Here is a 12930-nt window from a genome sequence, read left to right on the forward strand (position 1 = left end):
TTTTTTTTTTTTTTTTTTTTTTTTTTTGTACCAGGGATCAAACTCAGGACCTTGAGCTTGCAAGGCAGGCAGCAGAACCACTGAGCTAAATCCCTAGCCCTCAGCATGGTTGTTTTTAACTTGTCTTTTCTTCTGTGGGCGTGGGTACCAGCGATTGAACTCAGGACTTTGTGTTTGTGAGACAGGTGCTAAATCCCTGGCCTATCTTCCTGTAGTCTTGCTGACAATGTAAGGGCTTTTTCTCCTCAGTTTTGAAGCAGTCCTTGGTCATTGTATCATTTCATTTGCAAATATTTCCATATGTATCTTTAAAACATAATGCTGTAGAAGAAGCACAATGCTATTCCACCTTAAAAAGGAGAGTGATCCCTGTGTCTGGCGAGTAGCCCATCCCTGATGATATATGCCCACCTGTGCTCAGCTCAGAGTGGCTGGCGTTGCCCAGCTCAGTCCCAACACTGCATGTGGCCTCTGTGTCCAGTTGTCCCTCAGAACATGCCAGGAGGCCCTGCCCAATCTGACAGGGACAGGGACAGAAGTTGGCCCACACATCCTGTGTGTAGAAACCGATAGTGGTGCTCTTGTTATGTGTCCACACAAACACCAAATTCTTTGAGCTCAACTCTTCTCTCTCTGAGGAAAAGCATTCATCTTTGTTATGAGATGTTTTCAACATGCACCATTTGTCACTTTTTCCTCCTGATCTGAGTTGGTCGTTTTCAGGCATGACACGTGCTTGTAGCTTAAGCTGCACATTCTGTAGGTCCCTGTCACACTTGCCAGCACTCACATGGGGATGAGGGGTCGTGGGCAGGGTCCTCTGCTGGTGCCGTTTGGCTTAAGCTGAAGAAGGAGCTATGCTTTTTGATGAAAAGGCGGGTACCTTACCTGCTCATTCGAATGCTGGTTAAGTGGTTGGACGGGGCCTTTCTAATCCGAAATTCCAGTCTCTACCAGCTTAAACCTATACTTCCCTTTCCCCCACAGCATGGGACCAGTGTTATGATACATACCTGTAATCCCAACACTCTAGGAGGCTGAGGCAGGAGGATTACAAATTTGAGCTCAGCCTGGGCAATTTAGTGACTTAGCAAGACCCTGTCCCAAAATAACAAAGAAAGGGCTTGGGGGTGTGCAGAGGCCTTCGTTCAACCCTAGTATTATAAAAAAAAGAAAAAGCTAGGGAGGGGTGGAGAGATGTCAGGAGGAGCATAGAAAGCTGAGGTGGTGTGGGGTGCCATGGTGACTGTGCGGTATCCCAGGCCTAAGTTGTTTCTGTGTGTCGGGATGGGTCCTCAGGCTGTCAGGCCTTCCCTGGCAGGAGAGGGCGGTGGTCCCACAGGCTGGGCCGGGGCCCAGGAGAGGGCTGCGCTGGTCAGGAGGACCAGCCTAATTTCACACGGGGAGACACATGTTTCATATTTGGAGGAGAATTTGTAGCTGTATAGCCGAAGCTTAGGCCAAAGAAAGAAAGAGTTAAATTTGTGGGGAAACAAAAATGCAAGAAATCCTCCTCCATCCAGCTGTGGTTTTATTTGCAAATGCTTTTAACGCCAGTCCTTGAGATGTATCCTGGTGACTTCACTTGCAGTTGGGGCACATGGGAGGTGGCAGGGACTGTGTGGGGACAGGAGGGGCTGTTTGGGTGCCTGTGACTCCCTGTGGGCTGTGGCTACTGTCTGCCATGTCACTGTGGCTACTGTCTGCCATGTCACTGTGGCTGGCCTGAGAAGAGTTGGGGAGGTGCAGGGAAGCACCTTGTGGTCGGGCGGAGCCCTGGCTTGCCACAGTGTCTACCTCCTCAGCACACGACTGCATTCGGCTCAGAGGCGGTGTAGATGCCACATCATCGCTGCAGGTCTGGAGACAAGTCTCAGAGGGGGCAGCCAGCTGTTCCCAGAGCAGGCGCTTCTGTCAGCGGGAGGCTCCCTCTTCTCCATTTCTCCAGTCCCAGCCTGGTGAGGGTCAGGGCTGGAGGGTGGTGGCCCTGCCACAGGCTGCAGTTAGGAGAGGGGCTATGTTCACAGGAAGCTGTTCTCCTGTCTGAACTTTGCGTTGCCCTCCACCCTGCCATGTACAGCACTTGTATGGGTCAGTGCTTACTAGAGTCAGAGGAAGAAGAGGGCAAACATTTGTTTGCACATGGGAGACCCGAAGCATCCAGCCAAGGGCTTGGAGCCCACAGCAATGTCCTGTGCAGGTCTCAAGGATCTGCATCAGAAAGGCCCAACGACCAGTGGTGGAATCTAGAAAGTCTATGCCGGCGGGGTGAAGGATCTGCACGAGAAGGCTGAGAGATGTTCCCTGGAAGCCAGGAGATGATGCTCAAGATACAGATGAGGATTGGAGCGCTCCTGAAGGAAGACAGCAGCCAACTCTCCTTTGAAGAAAAACTGCCGAAAAGCAGCTTCTTCAGGAAAATCAGCAGCATGCCCTCTTCCCCTACCGTTTTATGTCATTCCAGCAACAACCCTTAGGTGGATCTTCCACACCCAGAACTGTGCTGACTCAGTTCAGCTGGGTGTTCCCACTTAAGTTGACCAATAATTAATCGACCACAACAGTGTCACAAGCAGTAAGTAAGAGACACAAAACACAAAAGCCAAGTCCATATACTGGGTGTAGACAGAGTCAGTCACTTCAGGGGGCAGCACCGATTATACATGGCAGGTGTCACAGTGGGAGAGCAAGGCCAAGGCCTGCCGGGGAAAATGCTGTGTGCTCAGCCACACCGGCCTCCCACGTGCCTGCCCTGACAGCTAACAAGGTGCTCTGGAAGTACTTCTGGGTTCTGTGCTTGCTACGGAACTGTCTAAGAAGGTGATATCCTTCTCTGTCTGCATTTTCTTGACTTGAGAAATAGAACACATTTAATCATTGTACTGTCAGCTTTGTGTCACTAGGACAAAACTCCTAATGCTCACAATGTGTGGGGAGTGGGGATATAATCTGGCTCATGGTTTTGAAGGGTTCAGTCCATGGTTGGCTGGCTCCAAGGGAGGAGCATCATGGTCGAAGGATGTGTCAAAGGACAGCACTCACTTCGTAGCAGCCAAGCGGGGAGAAAGAAAGCCAGGTTTGCCCTCAAAGGCCTCATGATCCATCTCCTCCTGCCCTGCTTCCTAGAAGCATACTCAGCCAGGAACTTCTCAGTGGGTTAGTCTTAGATGTGAGCACAGAACACAGGAGACTTAGGGGATTGTGGAAGTCATCTTCCTTGCCCACCTCCCTGGCCTGTTCTCTCTGGTACCTGAGTCAAAGCTTCCTACCTCTGCCTGTGTCCCATCTCTTCCTGAAAAGCATTACTTAGCTGCTCCTTGCCCTCTCGTGCATGTGAGATCATTGTGATCAGCATGTGTTCCTGAGACAGACCCTGGCTTCTGCGTGCTCGCTGGTATGGGCGCAGGTGGCTTCCTGTGTACCTGTCAGTATGTGTCATGTGGCGAGGTGCCATGGAAGGAACTCTCAGCCCCCAAGCTGGTTGGGGAGAACTTCAAACTTTGCTTCTATCCTCAGCTTCCTCACCCTGCCCAGAACCTTCTGTGTGCTTCTTGCCACCCACACCTACCCTCATTCAGGGCCCATGGGACAGTGGCTCTCGGAGGGTAGAAGGTTCACAATGCTCTTCTTACATCAGCATTGATTCCAGTCCAGAAATCAGTGCTAAGAAGCCAAGCCACATATCACAGTTATATGTTGAGCATTACAATCCAAAAACCCTCCTCTTTCTGAGCACCATGTGACTCCACCAAAGAATGTCCAGCACCTGGCCATGTGGGATGATTGCCGTGAAAATGCAGGCAGGAAAGACACTGTATCCAGCCTCTTCAGCTGTGTGTGCAGGGTGCAGGAACAGAGGTGAATATCCTGCATACACCCAGGTGCCCCCAGACCACTTCCCTGTTGTCACCTCTCCAGAATCGTAAGCCCTACCGTCCTGTGCACTTTGGATGGAGGCTCAGCATATGCTTTCACTGTGATTTGCTTGACAGTGCTTGGCCTGTGACGTCTCAGTGGTTACCCTAGAAGTGCCCCTGGGGTCTGGCGACACACCCCACACCCATCTCCGCCCATGTACACCCCTGCCGTGCAGGGGCCACCTCTTCGGAGGAGCCACTTGTGCTCTCAGTCTGTGCCCCACACCCCGCCCTGCCCTGCCGACTCAGTCACACCTGCGCCCGTGAGGATGCCGCCCCTGGTCTATCATTTCTCTCGCTGGACCAAGGGCCCACACCAGCATGGAGATGGCACTGCTGTGAGGCTTCAGGCCTGGACTGCATCTCCGCTCTGACGTGGAGAGGTAGCCATCACCTGAGAGCATCATGTCTCAGGAGCAGACATGGGATAGTTCTGCTGCCCTGATGTCTGGCTCATTTTCCTGCCCAGCAATAGCATATGCGGGTCTCCTGCCCCACATCCTCGCCAGCAACACAGAGCCACCTGTGTCCAGAAGCCCACTCCCAGCGTTACCCACAGGAGAGGAAGTCGGGAGTGCGGAAGGGACACCTGCACTCTCGTGTCTCCCACAGCAACACCCTCAGCAGCCAAGAGAGGAATCAACCCAACCTGGGAGTCTTCAGTGGACAAGTAGATAAAGACAGTGTGGTGACTGCAAACAACAGGGTGTCATTATAGGTGCAGGAGGCTGAGGCAGGAAGATCACCATGAGCTGGATCTCCATGATCACTGCATGGGCAGACCCTGTTTCGACCCCCTCCTCCCAGTAAAAGAAATCCTGCCATTTGATAGGTCCTTGAGGGAAGCAGAGATCAGCATGTTAAGTGAACCAAGCTGGCACAGAGGGTGGGTGCTCCTGCTCGCCTTGAGAGGAGGCTGTGGCTTCTCTGTGAGGCCCGAGCTGCTGAGGTCCCACGCTGACACCTGGGGCACATGGTCCTCCAGCCACTCCTGAGTGCAGAGCTGAGACCATATCATGCACCAGACCAGCACACCCTGACGGATTGGCTGACTCAGAGCTGAGCCGCACAGTGGAGAGCAGGGTGGGCACAGAGGCTGGAGGGAGTGACAGGTGTATGGCCTCTGCTCTGCTGCACACAGAGGGACCCAGTCACTCTGCAGAGCCAAGAGAGAGAGCTCTGAGGTTCCCACCAAGAGGGATGAGTGTGGGTGACAGTCAGCCCAGTGTCCTGAGCGTCAGGGACTGAACTGTCACAAGGCCCTGCTTAGAGAGGGACAGTTGCTCTGTCAGTTGTGAAGCGGGCAGAGGCGTCAAATGTGTGACTGGTTTCTGACAGCCAATCTAGGAGTCCTGGAGTCCTGTGCCCTAAGGATCCTCCAGTCGGCAAAGCTCGGATCGCAGCTGTGGTGCCTGAGATGATGGCCACTTCGCTGTTAACACGCCCCTGTCCCATGGCACCACTGGGACATGTCCTTGTGGTGAGGGGACATAGCAGTACTTGCTAGTGTAAGAAATTTCTCTTTAAACTTTCATGTCAGCAAAACACATTTGTAATCAATAGCCAAAAATGGAATTTATATAAAACACAGTCTTGCCATTGGAGCTATCTGAGTGTGGCACTCACTGTGTTCACACTGCTGTGAGTCACTACCACCTCTTCCATGCATCTTCCTCCCCAGCAGGAGGTCTCTCCAGGGAGTAGGGCTAGAGTTGCTGTCCCCAGGATGCCCAGGGCCCTGGCCTCTCAGCGCTATGCAGAAGATGGCCAGGCAGGGTCTGTCCTTCTGTGTCTGGAGGTTTCTCAGATACCCTTGGGTGGGCTCCATGTTGGTGACCCGTTCATCTGCTGGTGGCACTGGGGCTGTTCCACCTTTGGCTGCCAGGAGTGGTGCTGCTGACGGTTGGCACGAGTGTCCTCGAGTCCTTGCTCTGTTGCTCTAGAGTGCAAGTCTGTGGTGGAATTGCCCCGCATGCTAACTCCAGGCTCAGCTCTGGATAAGCCACCAGTCTCTTCACAGAGTCACTGTCTTGTACCCCACCAGCAGCCCATGACACCCCCTTCCCATGCATCCTCACCAGCACCTGCTTCCTGTTAACGTGGTATCCATCCTGGCAGGGGAAGTGGCGCTTCTTACAGTTTTGACGCTCTTCCCTGATGATTAAGATTTTGAGCGTCTCAATGTACTTATTGGCCATTATGTGTCTTTTTCTTTTAAACAAACTCAGATGCATTTATTCGTTTGTTGTTTTGTTTGATTTTGTTTCATATGAGATGTGATCTTGCTGTGGTTCCCAGGCTAGTCTCCAACTTCTATACTCAAGTGATCCTGCCACCTCAGCCTCCTGAGTAGCTGGGACTCTAGTGTGTGCTGCTGTGCCCAGCTTGTGGCCTGTTTGTGTTGCAGTGCTTGGCATGGAACCCAGAGCCTTTCACAAAACCAGGCACTCTGCCTCCAAGTCCATCTCAGCCTGGTGTCTTCCTGGAGATTCAGAGGAGTCTTTCCCACGTGTTAGAGTAGACAAGTAGGCTTGTCTTTTTGTTAAATGGAGGAGTTTCTCTTTTTTCTGGATGTGAAACTATTTGACGTGTGATGTGCAGGTGCCTTCTTCTTTCATTAAACTGACCTACACTTTCTTGGTGTTGTCCTGCAGTGCATCCTGACATCAGCTCCAGCTAGTTTACTGTCATTCAGCCCTGGCACCAAGTCCCAGGGTTGGCACAGACCACAGGGAGCCAGCCCCAACCTGAGGCACAGCTACCAAGAGCCCCTTGTTCTTCTGATCATCTGGCTGTAGCACTGGGAGTTTCCACAACACCCCAGGGATGACTCATAAGAACAGCTCACAGACCCTAAGAGAGTGCCCTGTAGATAAAGTTCTAGGGTAAAGAGAGCCACCAGGCATAGCCAAATGAAGAGGCGTATGGAGCAAGAACGAGAGGGCCCCCGACCCAGTCACTTCAGTGTCACCATCCAGGGAGTCCACCAGCCTCAGCTCCAGAGTCTTCACTGTGGGAGGTCAGGCTGGGGTTGTGTGGCATGGCTGGGACCCACATTCACTGTGTTGGCTAAGCTCAAAGTGGTCCTGGACCTCAGGAGCCAGAGGCTCTGCAGTCCAAGAGGGAGTCATTCCCATTTGATAGAAAAGACAGAACTTACTATTTCCCAAGGCACGAGGTGGGAATCAGCTTAACTTTCTGCATGTGGGCATCCACTTGTTCCAGCCATCTGGTGCACCAGCTTCCTTCCCTGTGGAGTAGTCTCCATGCCCTTGCTGGTTGCAGACTGTCCGGTCTTTCTCCTCCTCCCATTCTCTTGGTCTAGTGTTGGTACATTGATTACTGTAGATCTGTAGTGAGCTTTGAAACTGGGAAGTGTAAATCTTCCCATTTCTTCTGACTCCAATTATTTTGGAGGCCCTGGGTCCCTTACAGTTTCATAGAAATTTGAGTATCAGCTTTTCTAATTCTTAGAAATGCTCGTGTGTACCTGGGCCCTGGCACCCTACCTGTATGTCATGAAACGTGGGTTTGGTTTCTCCTTTCCCAGCACACAGCTCCCCAAACCCTGGGCTCTCTGGGGTTCACAGGTCTTTGCATGCTGATGAGCCGGCCACTGGCCAGCAGCCCTGGGCAGCTTCAGTGTGGGGCTGACACTGAAAGAACAAGGCAGGATCCCAGGGTTGGGACTCCCAGCCCTGCCCAGCCTCCCCGAGGGCAGAGGGGCTGAGGGTCCAGCTGATCTCTAGCGCCCAGTGAGGCAGTCAGCCCCACCCATGTCACAAAGCCTCTGTGAACCCCAAGGCCAGGGCTCAGAGGGCTTGGGGAGGGCAGGGCCCAGGGAGGACAGGGAGCCCAGGCTCCCCACACCTGCCCTGTGGGTCTCCTCCTCTGCACCTTGGTAAGGTCCTGATGATAAACCAGGCACCGAGCTAGCGTCTCCCCGGGCCCCAGGAGTGACAGGAGCAGGTCCATCCACCCAAAGAAGGGTCGTGGGGACCCTGCTTTGTAGCCAGCCAGATTGTCTCCCCGGGCCCCAGGAGTGACAGGAGCAGGTCCATCCACCCAAAGAGGGCTCATAGGGACTCTGCTTTGTAGTCAGCCAGGGTGGGAGTCAGAATCCCAGGGAAGACAGCCTGGGCTTGCGGTGGCCTCTGAAGTGGGGGCCGCACTGGGAAGGAGCCCCCGGCTTTGGGTGGTGCTGTCTATAGGCAGGCGGTATCGGGCTGGGTGGGATTAGAGGACCCTGGCTGGTGACTGTTGCAGCAGTGACTGCTGCGTGTGGGGGACAGACCTGCACGTGTGTCCCAGGGTGATCTGCGCTGGTATCGGGCTGGGTGGGATTAGAGGACCCGGCTGGTGACTGCTGCAGCAGTGACTGCTGGGTGTGGGGGACAGACCTGCACGTGTGTCCCAGGGTGATCTGCGTAGTGAGGGTGTAATGGGGGAAACTGAGTATGAGTGCTTTTCCTGCTGTACCCCAGCACGGAGCCAGCTGAGGTGGGTGGTTGGGGGGCCCAGCTGCTTCTCAACTACAGGACTTGGCCCTTGGCGCCAGGCTCGGGGCTGACTCCATTATACCCGGGTCCTTTAGGGAAAGGTTTGAGTGAGAAGAGACAGGAAGAGCACCCACACCCGTCTGCGAAGGTGTTGGTCAGTCATGTCCCAAGTTTCCTGTCCTAGTATACCACTGGCCTGCACATCTCCTGAGAGACAAGGAGCCTTTCGTGATGCTCCATGAAAAGGACCACACTTCTACTGTGATGCTCTGACACCTTGGCTGTCTTCCCAGGTGCCTCTCATGGTGGTCTGGAAGTTGGGAGTGCTAGGGACTGCTGGAGGCACCAGGCCAGCCCGGGCCTTGCTTGTCCAGTGCTGCCTCTTTCTGCTCTCGGAGAGACTGTGACTCAGTGGGGCCCAGCACCACATGGAGGTGGAGCCCAGAGCCCCCTGCTGATCCAGGTTGGCCACCTGTTATGTCTGAGTTCCCTCCACAGTGGCACTGCAGCATAGGTCTGCCCTGCCTGGGCCCCCCAGGAATGTAGCCCTGGACCAGGAAGGGGTGGTCCAGGAGTACCACATTGAGTGTCACAGCAGAATGTCCCTGCCACCTCCTGCTGTGCTGCGGGAGAGGGACTTTCCCTCCTCACCTTCCTATAGTGAAGGACAGCCCTCCCGGTAGAGCCATTCAGAGCTGCAGACAGCTTGATTTATCCCAGCTCTGCCTAACTGGTTGCTCATTTTTCACTGCAGGAGAGCTCTGTTCTGGGTGAGTCAGCATAACCCTGCATAGGGCAGACAGCCTGCTGATGCTGCCTCCCTGCAGCACGAGTGTCACATGGCCGTGCCGGGGGTCCTGGGCAGTGTGGCAGGGCAAGAGCATGTCCTTGTGCAGATCTGTGTGTCTGGGAGCATGGGGTGTACCCTCCCCTGAATCCGGCACGTGACAGGCTGCTGGCACACAGCCTGGCCTAATGGTGTGTGTGTGTGTAGCTGGCTGTCTGATGAGGACACCACACGCCTCGGTGCACTCTGTCTCCGTGATTACTTCCCACCTCACAAACGTGGAAGTGGCACAGAGGCTGAGCTTACCTTCTCTGCTCTTGGTGCACCTGGCACAAGGATGTTGCTTGTTCCACGGAGGGCTGGGCTCTTGTTCCACACATCCTGAGGGACCCAAGGAGCTGGGAGGGCTGGAGAGCCCAGAGCTACAAAGGAAGAACGTGGTCCTTGAGCCACCCTGAGGATCAGGGCAGCTCATGCCCTCTGTGGGCGTCCTTCACAGAGTCTGTTTGCTCAACTTGCGTCTCCACTTCTGCCTGAGTCACCCAGGCCATCCCTTATTCCCTGCCACAGATGCTGAGGGAACCCAGCTCCTGTTGTTCATGGATAGCAGAGCTTGCCACCTACCATGCATGCGCACCCCGACTGCCATAAGCGGAAGTGCCCTCCGCACCCCTGCAGTTTCTTCCAAGCTTCCCCAACACTCCCAGCCATGTTTCTCTCTGTCCTGCCTCTGCTGTGTGCAGTCAGGTCCTTTCTCCTGTAGCCCAAAGCACGTGTAGCCAGGTAGTTTCTACATAGGTGCAGCTTCCTGGTTACTGTGTTTGTTTATCAGTGTGCTGGGGACTTGGGCAGTGTCCGTTTTGAAGCTGGTCTTTGACTCACTGCCAGCGAGGGCTCCTGGAGAGGCCCCTGGGTATCGCAGAGGCTGGCAGCATTGGCACTGATGACTAGACAGCTTGTCATCCTGGGCCACAGAGCAACAACTGTTTCCAGGGTTTGGCCAGACTTCATGAGCTCCATTCTTTCCATCCCCTGCTACACGGAATGTGCACGATGCTATTTAATTACTTCAAGCCTCTCTTAAAGGAAAAAGGCTACCAGTATTCCAGAGGTACTAGTGCTTTGAAGGTTAACTCAGTCGTTTTCTTTGTCTGCTGACCTAATAGATGTAAAGATCTCTTTTCAATTTTCTCGGTATTAATTAACTTCAAGTACATTTTGGCAGGCAGGCCAAGGTTCTTAACAGGCTATTTGAAATGAGTTCTATTTTTAAGGCTTAAAAATGGATGGACTTTTTCCAAATCAAAAGGTGAGTAGCAGCCAGCCTGTACTTCTAGTATTTATACAATAAAATATCCAAACATTCTTAAACAGTCATTTGGTTTGGGCCACAAATTAATTAATGTGCATGTTATTACTCTGCTTATTAGGCGAAGAACAAGGAATATACAGAGTCTTACCTTTGCTCTAGTTCCACTGTAAACAGGGAAAAGGCAGCTCATTTGGCATTTTAGGAGGGCAGAGATGGAAGTGTAGGACTCACACCAGGACGTCTCTGTCAAGGAGATGACCCCTTGTGGATTGGTGGCCCTGTGGTCTTGTGGTCCAGTTTCACATGTAATTTGTCCTCATTAAAATGTGAGTTAAATAGAGCCAGCCATTCTGGCCGACCAGGCCTCTGTACATACATAACTGTATTGGCCAGCTGTCCATCACTAGGACAGAATACCCACAACTCACAGGAGGAAGCGGTCCTGGGCATGACCAGCCGGCTCCATGGCAGAAGCATCATTGCTGGGGGGCATGGCAGCCGGGAAGCAGAATAGCAAAGTAGCCTAAGAGGATGGGGCCAGGGACCAGGGTGATTCCCAAGGTCACACACCCATGAAGTGTGCCATACTGATCTCCAGTGCAGTAGACAAGCAAAATGGCAGCAATACGAGACCTTGTATTTGTTTTTGTTGACTCCCCTTTGAATCTTGTGTCTTGGATGTCTTCCCTTCTAGTCCTGGCATGTGGTACCAATGGTGCTGGCCTTTCAGCACACAGCTTTGTAGACGCTCTGAGAGAGCCTAGTGTCCTGGGCTGTGTCAGGGACTCCTCCAGACCTGGGTGGGCCTTGCTCTGTTTCTAGGGTGTGCAGTTTCTCACAGGGTCCTCCTTGCAGTGTTATTGGGCCTTGGTGCCTGACGTTAGGAGGTAGCTCTGTCTCTTCTGAGCCCCTTAGACCCAGAGTGTAGGGCCAGTGTCCAGCTCCACTACTCTCACTTGTGAAAGTTTGGTTGAGGATGGTCTGAGATAAAATGTTTAAAGTTTTTTAAACAGTTTTGGGTTTACTGAACAGCTCCCACAACTCTTAGCTTTTGTTTAGGAACCTAGAGAGTGAAAACCCCAAACAAACTGAACTTTAATCTCACATTTCCATTTTCTCTGAGAGCTGTGGGTTTAGTCATAGGAAAAATGGGACTGATGGAGGCTGAGCGCCCATCTCTGGAATGCTCAGGACCAGGTATCACTCAGAAAGCTTCAGATTTTGGATTTTCAGAGCAGGATTCTTAGCTCATATGACATGTACTGCTTCCCACCTGCCACCTTGTTAGAAGAGAAGCAAGGCAGATGGTGCCGAGTCCTGGCAGGGCCCAGACCTTCCACAGTCTACATGGCTGAAGCCCAGTTTTCACGTATGTGCAGAGACCAAATCATGCAGGCTGTGGTCCATGGCTCAGAAGGAATCTCAGCTTCAGTCGCATGTTGCTTAAGAACTGGGCATGAGCCAGCCATGGAGGTGCACAACTGTGATCCCAGCACTTGGGAGACTGAGACAGGAGGATCACTGAGAGTTCAAGGCCAGCCTGGAGTACCAAGCAAAACCCTGTTTCAAAAGAAAGGAACGGGGCATGGCGGGAGAAATGTGTCATTGTGGGAGCATCTCAGAGTGCACACAGACTGAGCTGGCTGTGACTCTTCTGGGCACTGTGACTGTACACATGGGCCCTTTGCTGGCCAAGACATTGTGGAGTGTGGCTGTAAACTCAGCCGCGTTTCAGAGTGATGGACGGGACCTAGAGCAGTGAGGAGCACCACCGGGGCTGTGTGGCCAGGGGCCTTGTCAGGAGACGTCAAGCAGCACTGCTGGGTGGCAGAGGCCATGCCTTCCCACCAGTTCCTGGCAAGACGACCTTCCCACCTGACCACGAATGGAGGTGAGTGAAAAAACAGTCTCTATCCAGAGAAAGCGGCAGGGAGGGCCTGGTCTCCCGTGGCCGTGGGCTGGGCTTTGTTTTTCTTTTTGATGATGCTGTCTGGGCAGCTGCCATGTGAGGTCATCGACACAGGAGATGGAAAAGACCTACTGTATGAGGTCACCACCACTCCGGGGCCACTGACCCTGCTGTATACTTTCCAGAGCCACGGCCAGGTTCTCAGGGATGACTCAATGCAGGAGTTTGCACGGGGCAGTGGTCTGGGACGGCCGTGGGGTCTGGGGACTACGTTGACAGGGGCTGTTCTGCCTGCCATTAGGAAGGAAGTCGGGCCTGTGGCTGGGCTCCCTGCCTGTTTTGTTGCTTGTTGGTCAGATGTAGACCGGGGCCAAGGTCTCCCCATCAGGTTGAGGCTGGCCTGGGATTGAGGTGCTCCTGCGATCGAGGTTCACCTGCCACGATGGGGCAGCAGCGCCACTCGCCTGCCTAGGCAAGTTGGCTTGGAGCCCCTGTGGTGGAGCCTG

The 12930-nt window shown here is 53.4% G+C and overlaps 1 protein-coding gene across 6 annotated transcripts in view; it reads left to right on the forward strand.

Moving 5' to 3' along the window:
• The window catches only part of Snap47 (synaptosome associated protein 47), a 66333-nt gene that overhangs the window by 30357 nt on the left and 23046 nt on the right, over window positions 1–12930 (forward strand). The window lies entirely within an intron of this gene.

Source organism: Fukomys damarensis, unplaced genomic scaffold (assembly GCF_012274545.1).
Source record: "Fukomys damarensis isolate Sample0158 unplaced genomic scaffold, DMR_v1.0_HiC HiC_scaffold_3, whole genome shotgun sequence".
NCBI classification, from domain to species: Eukaryota; Metazoa; Chordata; class Mammalia; order Rodentia; family Bathyergidae; genus Fukomys; species Fukomys damarensis.